General features: G+C 38.9%; 1 protein-coding gene across 1 annotated transcript in view; it reads right to left on the bottom strand.

The window, feature by feature from the left end:
- Positions 1-277: 277 nt before the first annotated feature.
- uso1 (USO1 vesicle transport factor) overlaps positions 278-6,516 on the bottom strand; it is a 105,275-nt gene continuing 99,036 nt past the window's right edge. Inside the window, exon 27 of the mRNA XM_059965483.1 lies at positions 278-463. The gene's annotated coding sequence lies outside the window, so the exon portion shown is untranslated. The remainder of the gene's footprint in view (positions 464-6,516) is intronic.

The following is a 6,516-nucleotide window of genomic DNA, read 5'->3' as shown; positions in this document are numbered from 1 at the left end:
TGGGCAGTTTTGACTACCCATGGACATCCATGATCAATCAATATATTAGAAATGGATGCATATAAATTTTAGTTTACTCCAAAAATCATTTCATTTTGGGTTTCCTGGGGTTATATATAACAGCATACAAATGTTGGACAATTCCTCACTAAAATCCTGTTCTACTCTTGATAAATCTTACTTCCAAACAATAAAGAAGCTGTAAAATCTTCTCTCAGTTGTGATTTAATTGCATGGTAAGATTACAATATTTCCAGAAATGATCACCCAATTTAAAAGACCATACACATGCCAGGGTTATGTGTTCAATGACACATATGGTACAAGAAGTTCCCACAATCATTCAGCGGATGGATACTCTGGAACAGTCTTGCTACATTGTCCAGTGCCATCCTTGACGGTCCTTGGTCCTTGTTCATTCACTTGTGCCACAATGGGTAGCAATGTAGGCAGTCTGATATGGCTGCAAATATACATTATAAAAACAAATATAATAAGCAGTCAATATGGATCTTGGAAGAAAAATCAAACAATGATCAAATTAATTGAAGCCTTTAGAGATGTGACGAAGAGCAGGCATGTGTAATAGAATGCATATTTAACTTTTCCAAAGGCTTCCCAAAGTACTAGTTTACAGATGAATAACAAGCTTTGTATAACTGCTCGAACCACTGAATTCCCCCTACAGGAACCACAATATAAGAGAACTGTACCTATTCAAAATGACAGAAGGTCATTAATAAGTGGAGCCTTTACTACCACAATTGTTCTCAATTTTGAACAATCAGAAATTGGAATAAAAATGGACATTTCTAGTTTTATAAACAAGTAGGAGAGATGAATAATAATCTAACAAATTGCAAAATATCAAATGGCTATAATTAAATGATATTGAAAAGATGCAAGTCATGGTATTTCAGTAAGAAAAATAAGGAGATCCCATATTACTTGGAAAATGCGATTCTTAATGTGTTGGAGCAGCACGGAGATCTGGAACATGGGTTCAGAAGTCCTTAGAGAGAAAAATTACTGCAAATGTTGGCATATGCAGCAACAACCTGCTGGAGGAACTCAGCGGGTCGAGCAGCATCTATGGGGGCAACGAAATTTGGTAGATCTTGGAGCATATATACACACAGATCACTGAATAAAGATAATATGGCCATAGAAAGGTAAAGTACTATGATTTATCTTTAATCCTAAAATACAAGTGGCCCTGAATCTTAGTCCACACCTTAGTCCTTATGTTACACTATGACTCATCTTCATAGCGTAACATAAAACCAGAAGAGGTGGTGTAAAATTTACTTGATTGTTATTAAACCTGAAAGGTGCTTAAAGCAGGAAAGCAGAGTCTTCTTTTTCACTGCAGGGCTGAAGGTATAACTATCAAACCACAGTGTGTCAACTCATGGGGAAAAAGAAAAATCAGACACCATGATCTCTACAAAATAGTGAACTGAGAACTTTTTAAAATTCCAGAATAACTTTACTGATAGCCTGAGGTGGGGAAAGATGGAAAGAGAAAAGCAGAATATTAAAAGCTGTGTAGTCTGCTCAGGCAGAATGATCTGCTACTTACAAAGTAGGAGTATGATAATATATTTTAAAAAGAGCAGCAATTTTTCAAATTCTGCAAGGACTTTTCCTAAATTGAGTTTTATTATTTCTTGCTGAGTTTCACTTCAGTCGAACTCACTGTGCACTGTGCCATATCACTATAATTCTCCAGTTATCTACTTTTGCTCTCTTGCATTGTCTTAGCACCAACTTTTCACAAACTTTCACCAGTCTTATGTCTTCTTTTCTCACACAGTTTCATGAATAATATTAGGGTGACACCCCAGGGACTCTGTATTTCAGGGATCACAAACACAGTGCTTGGAAAGCACAGCCATTCACCTCAAAATGCAATCATTAAAACTCTACAGATGGGGTTGGGGAAACAGGGTCTCTCATCTTGTCTAAGTTTCTCACCACCCTCCATGGATTCTCCACCCCTCATCTTGCCTTTCCATGGAATCTAAGATAGGAGGATGAGACCTTTCCTTCCCTCCAGCCAGCTCGGCCAGTTGACAAATTTACAATTGATTTTCCACCTCAAACACATTTTCCTATCCTATTCTTATATCCCTCCATTCCATATCATCCAGAAAGCTATCAGCCATTTTACAGTTCTTTAGAAGCCAGTATTTCCAGGTATTCCAGAAGATCCCACATAGCTTCATGAACAAGGTTAGAGGGGAGATGGTCATAGAGAAGTACAGCACAGAAATAGGCATTTCAGTCCATCCCAAAAACATTTAAACTTCCTACTCCCATCAACTTACACCAGGACCATTACCCTCCACATCTCTACTATCCATGTACCTATCCAAACTTCTCTTAAATGTTGAAACTGAGTTAGCATGCACCACTTGAGCTGGCAGCTTATTCCACACTCACAATGCTCTGAGTGAAGTTTCCCCTCAGTTTCCTTAAACTTCTCACCTTTCACCCTTAGCCCATGACCTCTGGATGTAGTCCCGTCCAACCTTAGTGGAAAAAGCCTGCTTGCATTTACCCTATCTATACCCCTCATAATTTTGTAAACCTCTATCAAATCTCTTCTCAATCTTCTACTTTCTAAAGAATACAGTTCTAACTTATTCAGTCTTTCCTTATAACTCAAGTCCTCCAGACCCAGCAACATCCTTGTAAAATTTCTCCACACTCTTTCAACTTTGTTACCTCTTTCCTGTAGTTGACCAAAAATATTCCAAATTAGACCTGACCAACGACTTATTCAATTTTAACATAACATCCCATCTTCAGTACTCAACACATTGATTTATGAAGGCCAATGTGCCAAAAGCATTCTTTATGACTCTATCTACCTGTGACAACACTTTCAATAAATTATGTACCTCATGTAATTATGTATTCTCATGTCCCTTTGTTCTACTACATTTCTCAGTGCTCTATCATTCATTGTGTGAGACCTGCCCTGGCTGGTCCTACTTAAATGCAAAACCTCGCAATTGTCTGGACTAAATTCCATCTGCCATTTTTCAGCCCATTTTTCCAGCTGATGCAGATCCCTATGCAAGCCATGATAGCCTTCCACACTGTACACTACACACCCAGTCTCGGTGTCATCCACAAACTTGCTATTCCAGTTAACCACATTATTAACCAAATCATTGTTATAGATGTCAAACAACAAAGAGCTAGCAATGACCCTTGCAGCTCACCATTAGTTACAGGTCTCCAGTCAGAGAGACAAACCTCTATTACCACTCTCTGGCTTCTCCCACAAAGCCAATGTCTCATCCAATTTACTACCTCATCCTGAATGCTGAGTGACTGAACCTTCTTGACTAGCCTCCTATGTGGGATCTTGTTAAATGCCTTATTAAAGTCAATGTAGACAACACCCAGTTGTTACGGTGTTAAAAGTTGTTATAGTTGAGGTGGTAATGGAAACAATCTCCCACTACCTATTAAATGCTCCCAATGGCATGCACCTCAAATAGCCTCTGACAACGAAGTCCAGCTCCTGGCCCTCATGTGTGGCTTAGTTACTAAGCCCGGCAGAACCGTTTCTACTGATAGAAGGGGCAAAGGCAGATTATTGGTGCATTAAAATCAATCACTTTGGGCAGATGAGGCTCATCAGTCATGATTGGCAGCTCAACTAGGAGAAGGAAAACTGTGATCTCAAACCTCCGCTACCTTGCAGCTATACCCATTCTTGGGGGAGGCTTCAGAAGTAAACCCTGAGGGAAAAATCCGGAGCTGGAGTCCCAAAGGCAGTCCGACGTTGAATTCAATGTTGACTGGCAACTCCTCCAATGTTGCTGGTGCCAAATTGTATCGGTCTCTTCTGTTCCTTTGAGTTTATCAGATGCGTGGAGAGAGCAAGCTTGCTCTCTATATCGTACTGCCCAGGCTTGTGTATCTAGACAGCTAGTACACAATATCCATGGGCAACTCTGACGGAGGCCTCAGATGGACATTGACATACTAACATGGATTGAGTCAGTTAACAGAACAAAAAAGCGATTAAATAAACAAGTCTTTGAGTTGGTAGGTTGTGATTAATGGGACCACAGGAATGATTGAGTTGACTTGACTTCTGGAGTTTATAAGGATAAAATCTGGGCTAATAGGTTAATAGTTCCTTGTTTTCTCCTTTTGCTTATTCCTTATCAGAATCAGATTTATTATCACTGACTTATATAATGTGAAATTTGTTATTTTGCAGCAGTAGTAGTCTTCTTCTTAAGCCCATTGTCCCTAATGGGACACAGGCCACGGACAGCAGCTTGCAGGAATTCTCTATACCAATCCTTCTTTCACAGGTGGGCATGGGACTATCCATGGCAGAATTCAGCAGTACTGTGCAAAGACATAAAATTCACTATAAATTACAAAATAAATAAATAATGCCAAAAAGTGGTCTTCATGGTCCATTCAGAATTCTGACTAGCTTGATTTGGCAGGGCGCAAGTAGTTGTTGCTAAATTGAGTGTTGGCCTTCAGACTTCAGTATCTCCTCCCTGATAGGTATCTTGAAGATATAGTGTCCATAACTCAGCTAGAGTCAACAACCCTCTGCAGGCTCTTGCAATTCTCTGCATGGAGTCTTTATACCAGTCAGTGATGCAACCAATCAGATAGATCTCCACTGTGCATCTATAGTAACTTGCAAGAGGCTTTGGTTATATCAAACCACTTCAATCTCCTAATGAAGTAGAGCTGCTGGTGTGCTTTCATTGTGATTGCATTAATGCATTGGGCCCACGATAGATCCTCCAAGATGTTGACACTCAGGAACTTGAAGCTTTTCACTGCTAATGAGAACTGGTGTGTGTTCTCGCAAAATTCCCTTCTAGAAGTCCACCATAAATCCTGGGCCTTGCTAGCTTTGAGTGTGAGGTTGTTGTTGTGAACATCACTCAATTAGCTAATCTATCTCACTCCTGCATGCCTTTGTCACCATCTGAAACTTTATCAACAACAGTAATGTAGGTAGCATTTGAGCTGTGCTTAATCACAGTCATGTGTAGGCAGAGTAGAGCACCCTTGAGGTGAACCTATATTGTTAGGGAGGAGATGTTATTACTGATCTATTTTTACTGTGGTCTCTTGATAAGCAAGTAGAGGATCCTGTTGCAGAGGGAGGTACAGAAGCACAAATTTTGAAGCTTATTTAATAATAGAGGGGATGATGGTGTTGAACACTGAGCTGTAAATCAATAAACAGCAGCCTGAGATGTCCTGCTGTTGTCTAGGTGCTCTAAAGCAGAGTGCAGAACCAGTAAGATTGTGTCCATTGCCAACCTTTTATGTTAAGATCATATCTATTAACCTTCAACCCTGAGAAGTTTGCAGAATTTTGGGAGATTCCAGTGTCTCCAAAACCATTATGGTGTAGACTGATAGTTATTTGGTATTTAAACAGCAATATCTAATAGTATTTTTGCTTTTAATAAAACCCATTTATTTCCTCATTTGCAATGGGTCCTAGGTCTTCCTAAGTGTGCTCTTCAATGAAGATAGACAAAGAATGCTTAGTTTCACCACAATATTTTAAATCCCATTATAAATTCACTAGTCATGGTGAGTACTTGACCCATATTTGGTTTCTATCAGTTTATTCTCTCTCTACTCTCCCCTTATCAATTTTACATCATTCTTGAATTCTAAATACACTCAATGCTTTTCCTGGTACATATTGCAAGTCTTTCCCCTTTGATTAAATTCACCTACAATCCATGGTTGGAATGCTTCTCTATTTATGTTTTTATGCCTGGAAGAAATGCATATTTGTTGCAAATTTATTTCTTCAAATATTAACAATTGCCTGTTGAATTCCATATTCTTTAATGTTAGACTACCTTCATTTGAAATGAAAATCTTAGTTTCAGATAGAATAGAAATTTGCAGAATTCAAACATTTTCATTCCAAACATAGAATTGAAGATACTAAAGGCAGTCTAACATTAAAGGATACGGAATTGGACAGGCAATTGTTAACATATAATAATCACTCTTCCTAAAGACTCTCACGCAGCTTAGTTCATTGTCATATATGCCAGAGTGGAATGAAATTCCTTGCTCATGTGAAGCTCTTAGTGCAAACTGTTTACATGATAAACAAGGTATAACAAGATTAATTATCTTGAAAAAGGATCTAGTGCTTTCCCGGTGCATATGACACATAAACCCTTCTCAATCTTCCAGCTAGGTCAAGGTAGCAATTTTAGCTGACATTTTGATGACAAACTCTGCCATCTTCATCAGGGATGATGCTAAGGCTCGTCTAGTTCAATGATATATATTCTCAACCCTCATAGTCCTTCCCTTCCGATTGGTTAGTCCTCAACCAATCAGGTTTCTGCTGTCCTGCCTGGTTTTAAATTGTATTCCAGTTCTTACTTAGAGTGAGACCTTGGTCTTTGTTGAATTTCTTATTCTCCAGTCTTATTTCAATGGCTTCCTGTACCAGGCAATCCCAAACACCATTGGCAT

Source organism: Hypanus sabinus, chromosome 3 (assembly GCF_030144855.1).
Source record: "Hypanus sabinus isolate sHypSab1 chromosome 3, sHypSab1.hap1, whole genome shotgun sequence".
In the NCBI taxonomy this organism is placed as follows: Eukaryota; Metazoa; Chordata; class Chondrichthyes; order Myliobatiformes; family Dasyatidae; genus Hypanus; species Hypanus sabinus.
This window is presented reverse-complemented; position numbering and strand designations above follow the sequence as displayed.